Source organism: Eleutherodactylus coqui, chromosome 3 (genome assembly GCF_035609145.1).
Source record: "Eleutherodactylus coqui strain aEleCoq1 chromosome 3, aEleCoq1.hap1, whole genome shotgun sequence".
Classification (NCBI taxonomy): Eukaryota; Metazoa; Chordata; class Amphibia; order Anura; family Eleutherodactylidae; genus Eleutherodactylus; species Eleutherodactylus coqui.
The window spans coordinates 181,535,744-181,550,172 of record NC_089839.1 but is presented as its reverse complement, the minus strand read 5'-3'; positions in this window follow the sequence as shown (position 1 = coordinate 181,550,172).

The following is a 14,429-nucleotide window of genomic DNA, read 5'->3' as shown; positions in this document are numbered from 1 at the left end:
GGCATGCAGACACCTTGACAGAATGAATAGTGTGTGGCACATGGGTTCCCCATTGCTATGCCCACGTGTGCAGCTCCTGATGGAGGTAGCACAGGATTGGATTTCTCATTGCTTCTGTCCAGCATTGTGGGCTATCGCCCCACCCCTTTTAAAGAGGGTTGCTGCCTGGCCGTGCCAACCCTCTGCAGTGTGTGCCTGTGGTTCCTCCTCATGGCAGACGCACTTATAAATAGACATGAGGGTGGTGTGGCTATGAGGCCAGCGTGTGGCATGAGTGCAGCTGAAGGCTGCGCAGGGACACTTTGGTGTGCGCTGTGGATACTGGGTCGTGCGGGGGGGTTGGGCAGCATGTTACCCAGGAGAAGTGGCAACGGAGTGTCATGCAGGCAGTGATTGTGCTTTGTTGGAGGTAGTGTGGTGCTTAGCTAAGGTATGCCTTGCTAATGAGGGTTTTTCAGAAGTAAAAATTGTTTGGAGGGGGGACACTCTTGCCGCTATTGTGGCTTAATAGTGGGACCTGGGAACTTGAGATGCAGACCAACATGTAGCCCCTCGCCTGCCCTATCCGTTTCTGTGTCGTTCCCATCACTTTCTTGAATTGCCCAGATTTTCACAAATGAAAACCTTAGCGAGCATCGGCGATATACAAAAATGCTCGAGTCGCCCATTGACTTCAATGGGGTTCGTTACTCGAAACGAACCCTCGAGCATCGCGAAAAGTTCATCTCAAGTAACAAGCACCCGAGCATTTTGGTGCTCGCTTATCTCTAATAACTAACCATAGAGAAAAGTGAGAGTATTTTAAAAGATCTAGAAAAGCTTGCACAGTGGTCAGTAGCTAACAGAATGATATTCAACAAGGAGAAATGTGAAGTCCACATCTGGCAAGTAAAATAAAAAGCACATACAGAATGAACGGAATTGGGCTAAGCAGCAGCACATGTGAAAAAGACTTGAGTATACTAATACATCATAAACTGAACATGAGTCATCAATGTGATGCAGCAGCCAAAAAGGCAAACACAATTCTTGGGTATACTAAGAAAAACATATAGTTTAGATCACGTGAGGTAATTATCCCCGTCTACTCTTCCTTAGTCAGACCTCATCTGGAATACTGTGACCCATTCTTGGCCCCCGCCCAGTTTAAAAAAGACATAGACAAATTGGAGCCAGAAATGTCTCAGGTGTGAATACCCTTATGGCCCTTGGAAGTGGTTCAGTATGGCCCTTAGACCAAAGCTCCAAATCCTCCTCCTTTGTTTTTCTGCTCTCTGCTCCACTACCTTGTTCTGGCAGACTACAAGACTGAAAATTGCTGTCGGGCAAAAGACAAAGGGGGAGGAATTGAAGTATGCAAAAAGCTACCATGATGTCTCAGGTACCAGAGGGGTCAAGTAATGGAGTATGTCATATGGTTTAACTTGGGGGTATAAATGTATTTTAATTTGGGAATAAAGCAGGTGGCATGTTATGAGGGTACATAAGGGAGTATTATTTTGAAAATAAAGTTGGGTGGCTACAGAACCTTAGGCTTTCTCTGCAGACTGCAGAGTATTATTACCTTTGGGAGCATAGATGGAGCACTATTACTTTGTGAAAGCACAAAAAGGGGTTATTAGTTTTTGACGCACAAATTAAGTACTGTTACCTTGTGTGGAAGGCACTAAGTGTGTTTATTTGTGGGCACAAAGGGGGTAATACTACAATGTTGGAGCACTATTACTGTGGGGCACAAAGCAGGCATTATTATTTTGTGGTGGACACAATGGGGCAGTTATTAGTTTTGGGAGAATTATTACTATGTGGTGCACAAAAGAGGAACCATGACTGTGTAGGACATATTGAGGGTACTAAAAGGATGGGGAGTTTGTGTGACTGGAGGAAGTCATCATGGTAGTCAGGGTTTGGGTAAAGAAGTCTCTCTCACTCTTCCCCCCACTACCCCCGCCGCCCCCCGGGCCTGCTTGAACCAGTAAGCAGTTACTTGAGAAGAGTGATGTTCGCTCGAGTAACTGCTTTATTGGAGCATGCTTGCTCATCTCAATTAGTTACCTAAAAAACCGAGCAATGTAGGGTACTGTTGCAGACAGCCTACGAACAAGAAGAGAAGTTGCACGAGGAGAGTCCTTATACCCTTGCAGTTTCCAGTAGGTTAACAAGTGGTACACAGGTAAAAGACAGTATGACCCAAAAATCAGACTGCAGAACGTTTACTTATAGTGTGTTACAATGAAGATGCATACATCTCCATCAAAGCTGTCAACAACAAAATGGTAGAAAGCTTTTAATAAAAATTATTTGCAAAGCTACGATCATTCTGCTATCGTGCAACGCTCCAGTGCAGCCCACTTATACTATTTGTTTAGTGCAATGTCCATTTAAACTGAATGCTAACATTGGTGCTCTACAATTGGCATAGATATAAAGGCACTCCTACGCAGTTAATGCAGTGCAATGCTATTTGTTTACTTGTGTTTTCATCTTATTGGCACTATCAAAAATGACTGTGAAAATTTATATGAAGTTTAACTATTAAGGCTGTGATCCCTGTGAAAATGGCCTCTGTTATTGTAGAATATTGAATGACATTATATAAATAAATACATTTATATTATATGACACTTTTTATTATACCATGGTGAATGTTATTAACAATTGTGCAAAGTCTGTTGCGAGTTTCTGGTTGCTATGGCAACTCAAAACTAAATGTAATAGTTCTTCTGAGATACAATCTGGAAATGTGCCAGAGGTTCAATAAGATCGGCCATCTGTTTCCGTCTGTTGATGTTGTGCTATCAGTTTACAATACGTTTCTTGACATATTTCACCTGCCACACGTCGAAAAATAGAGCTCTGTGTGATTTGGAAACATTGTGAGATAACAGGATCTTTATAACTTCAAGACGAATCCTAGTTTCCCTGAAGCGAGATTTGTACATCATAGTGTTCCTTTAATAGAAAGTGCAGAAAAAGTGTTAGAGACTTATAGCAGAATCGAAAAGAAATATACAGTGTGTCACCCATTGACATCTGGAGCCCCCTGAGATGCTCCGTCTCACTGTGTAACATTTAAAAATCCCACACTACAAGCTCAGTAGATCAAAAAGTATAAAAAGTTGGATTTGTATATTGTTGTGCTGGCATGGCATTCAACAGCAGCAATCAGATATCTATTTCCAAACTACTATCATCAACAGTGTCAAGCAAACTTTTGAAACATTTGGTTTGGTCAAGCAAACTTTTGAAACAGAATTTTGGCAAAAAGTTTGGTTTAGTCTGAATTAGTTCAAACTGAACTGGAAGTTTACCTAAACACCCCTAAAACGTGTTTTAACACTGTCTAGGAGTCATACTCTAGGAGCCACTCTCTTTCCTCCTCCTCAATAAATGCATGCACTATGTAAATAAAAGTGATTATTATGAAGAAGAAACTCACACAAACTCAGAGAGAACATACAAACTCCATGTAGATGTTGTCCTTGATCAGATTTAAACCTAGGGCCCAAGCACTGCAAGGCAACAGTGCTAATCACTGAGCAATCATACTGCTTCTTCGTTTTTCCTGCTCCTCCTTCTTCTTCCTGAAGACAAGGAGAAGGAAAAGGGAGAAAAAAGAAAACATACGGTGGCTCAGTGGTTTACATTGTTGCATTGCAATGCTGGGGTCCTATGTTTAAATCTAACCAAGGACAACATCTGCATGGAGTTTGTATGTTTTATATGGGTTTCGTCTTCATACTAATTATCTTTATTGATAGTGCATATATTTATTAAGAAGAAGGAGGAGGAAGAGGAAGGAGGAGGAGGAAAAAAGCAGGGTGGTTCAGGAATTAGGTCTGTTGCCTTGCAATGCTGCAGTCCTAGGATCAACTCTATCCAAGGATTTGTATATTTGTATGTTCTCTTTGGGTTTTGTCTTCATAATAATAATCATCTTTGTTTGTATAGTGCATACATTTATTAAGAAAAAGGAGGAGAATCGAAGACCACAAGAGCTGAACCCTGCACAAAAGCCAGTAATACCATGAAGGCAACCTAAGAGGCTGCTTGGAGTCCTGTAAAGAAAACTAGGTCCAGCCTTAGTTGGTCTCATCTGCATTGTTAATGGGTGGTGTGCAAAGCCATAGGCACGACTCTCTACTCTAGAGGAGACAATTTCTTGCAAACAAGGATTGGGTATGGGAATTGGCACAAAGGTTATAAAAATAGTGTGCCAAGGCTGCATTCACATCTGTACACTGTATTTGCTTCGTTTTTCGTTGTTCAGCTCCATCCTCAGAGCCAAACAATGACAATACTGATCCAGAATATGCTGTACCCAACTGATCCTGGATAAACCTCACTGAACATAATGAATCATAGAATGGTAGGGTTGGAAGGAACCTCCAGGGCCATCGGGTCCAACCCCCTGCTCAGTGCAGGACTCCCTAAATAATCCCAGACAGATATTTGTCCACCCTTTGTTTGAACACTTCCATTGAAGGTGAACTCAGCAGCTCCCATGGTAACCTGTTCCACTCATTGATCACCCTCACTGTCAAAAATTTTTTCTAATATCTAATTTGTGTCTCCTCCCTTTCAGCTTCATCCTATTGCTTCTAATATTTCCTTATACAAATGAGAATAGGGCTGATCCCTCTGCACTGTGACAGCCCTTCAGATATTTGTAAAAAAGCTATTAAGTCTCCTCTCAGCCTTTTTTATGCAAGCTAAACATTCCCAGATCCTTTAACCGTTCCTCAAAGGACATGATTTGCAGACCGCTCACCATCTTGGTAATTTTCTTCCTGAACTTGCTCCAGTTTGTATATGTCTTTTTTAGAGTGGGGTGCCCAGAACTGGACACAGTATTCCAGATGAGGTCTGACTAAGGAAGAATAGAGGGGGATAATTACCTAACGTTATCTAGACTCTATGCTTCTCTTAATACATCCCAGAATTGTGTTTGCCTTTTTGGCTGCTGCATCACATTGTTGAATCATGTTCGTTATATGATCAATTAGTATACCTAAATCTTTTTCACATGTGCTGCTGCTTAGCCCAATTCCCCTTATTCTGTATGTGCTTTTTTCATTTCACTTGGCCAGAAGTGAACTTTGCATTTCTCCTTGCTAAATATCATTGTGTTAGTCACCGCCCACTGTTCAAGCTCTTCTAGATCTTTTTGGATACTCTCTTTCTCTCTTCCCTAGTATTAGCTATCCCTCCTAGCTTTGTGTTGTTGGCAAATGTGATCAGTTTCCCATCAATTCCCTCTTCCAGATCATTTCTAAAAATGTTGAACACTGGGCCTAGGGCAGAGCCTTGTGGTACCCCACTTGATACATTCTTCCACTTGGATGTGCAGCCATTTATGACCGCTCTTTGAGTACGATCACTCAGCCAATTGTGAATCCACCTAACAGTTGCCTTGTCAATCCCATACTTGGTCATTTTTTCAATAAGTATGGTATGAGATACTTTGTCAAATGCTTTACTAAAGTCAAAATATACTATATCCACCGGATTTCCCTGATCAACCCAGTCAGTGATTCAGTCATTGAAGGAAATTAGATTCATCTGGCATGACTTGTTTCTTACAAACCCATGCTGGCTCTGATTAATTACTCCATTTTTATCCAAGTACTTGCATACATGCTGTTTAATAATTTGTTCAAATATCTTTCCTGGTTTAGAAGTCAAGCTCACAGGCCTGTAGTTTCTGGGATCCACCTTCTTTCCTTTTTTGAACATAGGGACAACATTTGCCCTTTTCCAATCTTCTGGCACTCCTCCTGTTCTCCAGGAATTTTCAAAGATTATGCTGAGTGTTTCAGCAATTACCTTCGCTGCTTCCTTTAGTGTCTTAGGATATAATTCATCTGGACCTTGAGACTTGAATTCATTTAAGTTAGCTATGTGTTTCCATCACTATCTCTCTGCTTTTTAATAGCCTGCATTATTTTATTTCCCAATAACTCAGGGAAGATCTGTTGATGTTCCATCTACTTTCTCAGAGAAAACAGATACATAATAGGAATTTTAAAGTTCGTCCTTCTCAACATCATTCTTAACCAATTCACCATTTTCATTTTGTAAGCATCCAATAGTATCTTTGACTTTTGTTTTGCTTTTTACATACCCCAAAACCCTATTTTATTGCTTTTGGCCTCTGCTGCAAACCTTAATTCATTATTAGCTTTAGCTTTTCAGACATTTGACCTACAGTTTCTGCAGACCACATTATATTCTTCTTTAGATATTCCCTCCTATTTCCATTTGATAAACATATTTTTCTTCCTTTTTAACATGTGTGCAAGTTCTGTGTTCATCTATCCTGCTCACTTTAAATGCTTCCTATTCTTCCTTCTTTTAGGGATTGTTAACGATTGTGCTTTAAGAATCTCATTTTGCAATATTTCCCAACCTTCTTCGTCATTTCTTTCCTTAAGAACATCCAGCCATTGGATTCTGAGTTCATTAAAACATGTCTTTCTGAAATCCAACCTTGAGATCTGAGTCTTCTCAGGTCTTCCTCTCCTTTTTATCCAAAATTAAAGGATAGTATGATTACTGCCTCCTAAGGTCCCAGCCACCCTTACTTCCTCAACTATTTCCTCCCTGATGGTAAGAATTAGGTCGAAGATAGCAGATCCACTTGTTTTCTCTTCTACCTTTTCGAAGATGAAGTTGTCAGCAAGAGCGGATAAGAATTTGTTGGATCCATTACTTTTACCTGAGAGAGATTCCCAACAAACGTCTGGCTAGTTAAAATCTCCCATAATCACTATATCATGCTTTTTTGAGAGCTTGGCCTTCTGATGTACAAAGAGTTCATCAATATCTTCTGCTTGTCCAGGTGGCTTATAGTAAATGCCGATGATAGTGTCTATTCTGTTGTTCTCTCATTGTATTCTTACCCAAACAGTTTCTATAGAACTACCATGCTCTGAAGCTTGAATCTTGGTGCAGATGAATGTTTTCCTAACATTTTCCTATACAATACGTTTTCCTATAAAATATAATGGTGCCCATCCAACTTCTGGCATTCCAACTATTATTTTCCCAGATGAAATACAGATGTAGCAAACATTAACTTGACATTTAATGTATTATGATAACTCAACTGAAATGTATTAGAGAGCTGTAAATCAAGTTATCACAATGTACCAATCATGTTAATAATTGTTACATCTGTAATGCAGCATGCTCTACTATTTCATCTAGGATTTTATGCCAAATCATCCAGAACAAATGTGACTGTAGGCAGAGGCGTAACTTGAAGCTTCTGGACCCCAATGCCAAATCTGTAATAGGGCCCCCAACTATAATGCTTTATTCATAGTACTCCCTATATGGAGAAGAGAGGCCTTATGGGCCCCCTAAGGCACTTGGGTCCGGGTGCAACCGCATCTTGTGCATCCCCCATGGTACGCCCCTGACTGTAGCTGTAGATGACCAGGGCAGCAGGATAAAACAGGTCCAGGATAGGCTTGGTAGTTGGTGTAGGAGCCTCTCTCACAGGGAGCTTCTAAGAGGCAGGTTCTACCTTAAGAGACAATAGTTTTGGTTAGCACTGCATGTACCATCCTACCTGTTCCATCAGCTTTCCTCACAACATGTGTGGCTGAGCAACATATCATAGGTAATGGGCCTGATCACAGGACACATAATGGCTTGGTGAGATAAGACTTCACATGTGTGCTGCATCATGCAATGTTTATTTCTCCATCCAACAAAATGCTGATCAACAGAAACCAGACAGTCAACAGGAAAGTACATAGTAACTTCTACTAGCTACCTGGTAACTGTGTATCTTTCAATCTTCCATCTCGCCTGTAGAGCTTTATAGGATAACCGACCTCTGGATCCCTAATGTAGCAGAACCCCTTGTCAACTGAGCTGTGTGCCTTTGTAACGCTAGACTTTCTATTTTCTCCACTCTGCCCTCTAGTATGACCTCCTGGGCACCACACATGGGATTGTATGAGCTGTCCTAGACTATAGGCGTAGATGGAGAAGATTATGGGTCCTAGTACAGAGTCTTTGGGGACACCGACAGAGAGAGCACGATGCGAGGATGTAATGTGTGAATAGGAGACATGAAAAGTTCTGTCAGTGACAGGTGAGACTTCAGTGGATAAACAGTCCAAAAATTGGATCACTGATCAGCAGAAAAACATCACCCAGTCAGATGAATTCCGATTTTTGTTGTGCCATTCAGGCTGCTGGAAATGGAGTAATGGACGGTGTGTGGAATGTTTTCTTGGCACTTCCTGGTGTTTCTAATAATGTCGTCATTCACTGTACTGTACATTGCTGGGGTGTGAATATTATTTTCTCTTTCTTACATTCTATTACAATTTCTTCTAGCACCCTTTTTTATGGCTCTTCTAAAGACTGTGCAACTTATTTCCTAGCAACAAAGGTATTTTTATAACTGCCCTGTAATCAGGTTTTCTTCGCCAGTTACTGTACAATTACCATGCTAGTCTATCACTTTTTGATGAATCATTGCATGCAAGAGGTCAAGACCTCAAAATCTACTTTCTACCTCTACTAAAAAGGACTTAATTTTTTATAGAAATAGCAACATAGAACAATGAATTTGACGAATCATCTCCTCCTCCATTTTGACAGGTCATGTGACTATACTGAAAAAAGTTTTTGTTCTCCTGATAGAGTTAAAGCATTTTCCTTTGCTTCAGTCCAGAAAGCCGAGCAATGCATTTTTTTCCCTCTAACTGGAAAAAAAAGGCTTTTAGCGGCCAGGACTTTAAGCTTTTCTATTTATTTGTGTTATGCTTCAGCAATTTACCAAATGAAAAATCAGATAAATAGCAGTATCAAGCTGCCGCCATGTACACCGGGAGAGAACTGTAAATATAATCATTTCAAGAGCAATGGGAAATATTTGAATCATGAAAATGAAATAGTATTAGGATCACACCATTACTTCCTATCTTCGGGATTTGCTGTTTACGTAACAATGAGCTGTAGCTTAAAACAAAGATTGCCAATAGACAATAAACCTTCATTTAAAACCCTAAAAGTGCCGGGTGGTCATGTAGAAAGTAGTTAAACACAGTAAAGGTTCTATTAGAATTTAAATGATTTGGTTGAGGATCAAATAACCAATGATACAAGGGAACCGATTGGCTAGCATACCGGAAAATGTACCATAGGGCTTAGTAGCAGATGGTTAATCTTGGATACAGTTTAGAAAATGAATTTGTATACACCCTATTAATGAATTAGGAGTTAATAGAAGATCCTCATTTCTTGGTTAGAGTAGTTACAAAAAACGTCTCTTGGAGGACCTGTCCCATGTTACACAAGCAACGCATTCACTTAACCCTTTCCAATCCACTGTCTGACCTCTGAAGACATTATGATTTAAGGCTGTATAGCTCCGATGTTGGAAGACGTCCATCCGGGCTCTTTTACTGTATATTGCCAGCCTCTCTGCTGTCGGAGCCTATCCAACATGTCACCTCATGCAGTACTGGTTTTAGCCAGCATATATTGCCGTTGTATAATAGCAGAAAAAGAGTAAGCCCCCTAGGAAAACCAGGTTACAAATTGGATTGGAAAGGGTTAAAGCAGTTTTCCAGTCGTAAAGTATTGATAGCCTATCCTGAAGACTAAACATTACTAGTAGATCAACAGGGGGCTTCCTATAGGCTGATCAGTTGTTAACAGAATCAGTATGATTGTGCACTTAGCTTCATTTCCGCTACAGTGGCCAGGTTTGGTATTACAGGTATTGAAGTGAATAAAGACTTTGCCTGTAATACCAAACCTGACCTCTGCAATGAAACATAGCTGTGTGCTTCCTGCAGAAATCATCTCATTGCACAAACCCAATAGCCCTACGAAGCTGGACAGTGGGAGTTCCATGGTAACAGATCCCCACTAATCTATTACTAATGGCTTGTGCTAAAGACAAGTGTGATTACCTAGAGAGCTATCGAATATGACAGTCGGTCACCCCTAGTAGTAATACAAGAGACACCAACAGCTCAGCGATATATTCTGAAAATCCTGCAACACGTTACCTCTCAAGGCAGGGCTTCCAACAGGCATCTTTCAGCAGGATAGTGCTCATCCACACACAGCAAGGGTTTTCCAGGAATGCCTCTGTCAGGTTGTCACACTTCCGAGGCCTGTTAGGTCTGCAGATTTATTGCCGATCAAGCATTTATGTGACGAGCTGGGATGCCAGCTTTGGCAGTCTAAGAATGAACAGGATCTAGAGGCCTAGTTGCAACATCTGTGGGCAAATATGAAGTAGGATAACATACAGAGCCTGTATGCCTCCATGCTCAATTGCATCTCATCATGTATCCAGGCTATTCGCGGCCCAACAGTGTACTAGAGCCTCCATTGAACTGTACAGTTTTTCCCGATAAACATATCCCTCTATCACTCTAGTACTGCAATCATCTACACATATCATCATTATATTCACATATATACATTTTCCCTCGATTCCAGCAACTCCATCTTGGTGCATTATTTTCTTTGTTAATGAGTGTAATAACAAGCAATCCTTGCTACTATATATTAGGATTAACACAAACAGCTTGATTCTATTGTACAATGCAATAATCTGGTTGAGTACCAAGCTATGTTCGAGGAAAATTCATAGTCTTTGCATCATTGTGATCAACCAATCACAAAAAATGACATGAAAGATGCTCTAAAATGGTAAGCTGTTTGAACAACCATAGATAGTGGTGAAACTTCTCAATACGTTTGACCAGTTCTATCTTACCTGGTGATTCACCGAACATCTCGCCATGCCTATGAAATTGTTTACAAAGACATTGATTGATTCACATATTTCCATTGATCTTAATATGTTGATAAGCAGAATTTTACTACCGGACAAAAGGAGAGACAAGATCCATTTTAGACTATAAATGACAACTTTTACAGGTTTTGCATAATACATGAGAATTTATGTTCCAACCCATGAGATATTCCTTCTTCATGTACTTCAGCTCATTCCAAATTCACTGGCCTTCACCGCTGTGTATAAATATCCATCTGTATTTTTACAGGGCTTGAGGAAAGCTATATACAGTACCTTGTCCTTGTATAATATAGGCTGTGCTGCCTTGAAGCATATACTTATGGATACCACAAATACTGCATGCATCAAAATTCTGGTCTTTAACTCTTAACTGCTTTACCATTCATCTACTATAAACGCAAAAGGTAGAATTTCTTGGCTCTGAAATTGCAGTAAATTGTACACTAGTACCATGAGTGTAACTGATCGTTATTGCTCAAATTGTGCAGTTTATGGTCACTTAAATGAATAGCATTTTCTATAGTAGATTTTCAAAATGCTTTTGCCAGTCTGTGTCTGTATTAATGGAACAATGTGATTGACAAATTGCTTGCATTACTTAATAAGCTTAAACTTTTGCTAAAAGTTCATGTCATAAATTTCAGATTGGTGGAGGTCCAATACTTACCAATCTAAAGATCAAGCAAATCCAAAATTCAATGAGGATTGATTTGTGATCCCAATCACTCTATATTTACAGCAGTGTATCTTAAACAATTTTATTTTATTTTGTTTTTGTTCTAAAAAGATACAAAATTCTGTGCTGGCTGTTTTTTTTTTTAAAGGGCCACTCTGATGAAAACACAATTTTCCATCTCTGCTCTCCTTACCTGATTGCTTATCACACCCTGGAGTATGAAATTTTGACTCCGGCTACTGTAGCACCGATGACCTAGCCTTATTGGAAGTCACTCATTTTTTTCCTTCTAATGTGGATTTACAGTGAATCTAATCCAAAGGAATTCTTTTCACTTGTCTTCATGCTGTATTCCAGGTCAAATGTTTAAATTCTCTACAGGGAAGCTTCAATTGTGAAAGGGCTGGAGTCTCTAATAAATTGGTCATTTAGTATGTTATTATAGTGATCAAAGCTCTATTTTCTGACATATAGCTCCATTCAGCCATATTCTTACTTTATTAATTGTCAGTGTTATTCAGTCAGCTGTCCGGTAGTGGACTCTTTGTGGCAATCCTATTTGGGCAATGTATGAGGATAACTAAGCACTGTATGGTAGGATTATTTTTTCATTGTATAGTTGTGATATTTGCCCCTTATAATAATATAATAAATTGTAGGCATCAAAAGAATGGGGCCTTTTCCATCCTAAAGTCAGCCTTGCATGGACGATTTGGTTAAATTGACCCAAATACAAATGACATCAGTTATGTTGCTGTACAAAAATAATTCAACTTGCAATGTATTGAAATATATATTTTGATGATGGATGATGTAGAGTTCATTTTGATGTCATTTGAGTTTTGCAGATACACAAATTATTTTTCCCCAGAAGCAAAATATTTTTTTCTCATTTTATTAATCCACCAATTTCAAAACTTTGCTTAACTTCTTGTGACATTTAAATTGACTCTCAGCATCTAGTAAGAAAAAAACTTAATGAGTAATTAAATTACACTGCATTAAACTTACCTAGCTTAAGTTCAACAGAAGGGGGGGAATCGACACCCAAGGGTTTAGCAATATCATCTAATTACCGAGATGGAAAAGCCCCCACTTTTTTTTCGTCTTGCGTTTCCTTATAGGAAATTTGATTAAAAAATGGTAATATCTTTATGCAATGTAATGTTTAAAACCAACATCATAATCCTAAATTTTAATTAGTAATTATAATTAATCATTATTTCATTAATGGAATGTTTAGTTAGTAATTGTCTTTGAGCACCTTAGTCCCTAGGCTTATAATCATTTCATATCATTTAATTTATTGCAGTTACTCATTATGAAAAAATGTCAACTCAATATTTTTTTAACTCTTTTATACATCTTCTCTTGTTCAACTGGCATTTATTTTCATCTATGAAATCTTTAATCCTTTTGGCAAAGAATATTTAACAAAAAAGATCTTAAAAACTAAGCACTTTGTGGATCCCTGGCCCTAATCGGTAGTACTGAGTGAACCAAAAGAGTAAAACTCTGTATTGGGTCAAACTTTGCTAAAGTAAAGTTTGGCGTGAACTCAAACCTGTGACGGTTTGTCTCTTCTTTTTCTTTATCTTCTTCTTCCTCTACTACATAATTTTCTTCTTCTTTTACTTTTTTTCTCCTTCCTCTGTTTCTTATTTTCTTCCTCTTTTTCTTCTTCAGTGTTATACACCAGTTTTAAGGATATTGGTGAAGTTTGGTTTGGTTCAAATGAAATTGGACCAAACTGACCTTTTTTGCCAATAGTCAACAAATTGGCCAAACCAAGCATTTTAAAAGTTTGCTCATCACTACTAATCAGCTTTAAATATAACACGTCAGTGCCGTATATCATGCAATAATGTTTCACTGAACAGTTGAATGATGTAATATCTTGTATATTATTGTACTATTCACAATTATAGGTTTGCATCAATGTAAATGTTCTCTCAATCACCAAAATTACTATCAATCTATGCATTCCAGCATTTCTTGCTAATATGGAAAAACACAAAGAACATATAATTAATGGGCTACCACAGTACAGAAAAAAGCTTTGGTTTGTCCCAATGAAAACTAATATGGCTGACAACAGTAACTGTCTGACATTTTGTTCCAGCAGCTGAAGGCAAGAGACATCTGGATCATAGCTAGAAGAATTTACAACAGGAAGACAACACGTGATTACTGTGCATGAGGACTGAATAGTTTTTGAATAAAACTATAAGTTTTTGACATTGGACACAGTCATTAAAACATTTCCTGATATGCTGTTGTAAAAATAGAAAATAAAGTCTTTTTATCATGGCTGACACACACAAACTAATTATTCATCTCAAAAATTGCCTGACATTTCATAAATAAAAGCATTAAAAATGTGGCTGCAAGGAGAGCTACCAATATTGATTCGCTCTTGTCTTCTTATATTTTGCTCCTTTTATTGTTCCTTTCAACTCCTTCTTCCACCCATTTGTTCTCTCCTCCCTTCCCAGTCAGAGATTGTTAGATTCTTTTAACCCCTATCAACTGAGAGTCTTCTGTAATGGCAAGGAAAACCATTATTCTGGTTGTGAAAATCATAAGATGCTATGTAGTATTCAATGGTGGCCATGGCATCTAAGTGGTTTTCAGACAGATAGAGGGGTCTTCCTCTGTAATCCTATCTGCCCCCCTGCAGCATGTTGGCAGAGTGCTGATAACTTATCATGGTAGCCAGACAGCTTAAAGGCAATGTATACCTTTGTACTCCTTTATTTTTTATTTAATCAATGTGACTCTGGAAATGAAGACTTTTTGTAATTGGTTTTCATCAAAAATTTCTGATTGTGTGGTTTTTATGCTTGTATCGTTTTTCAAGGCTCCGCAGATTGGAGGACTGCCATATTAACAAAATCCATCAGTGAGAGTAAACTGACAGCTGCTTCTCAGCCCCTCCCCTATACTATTCCC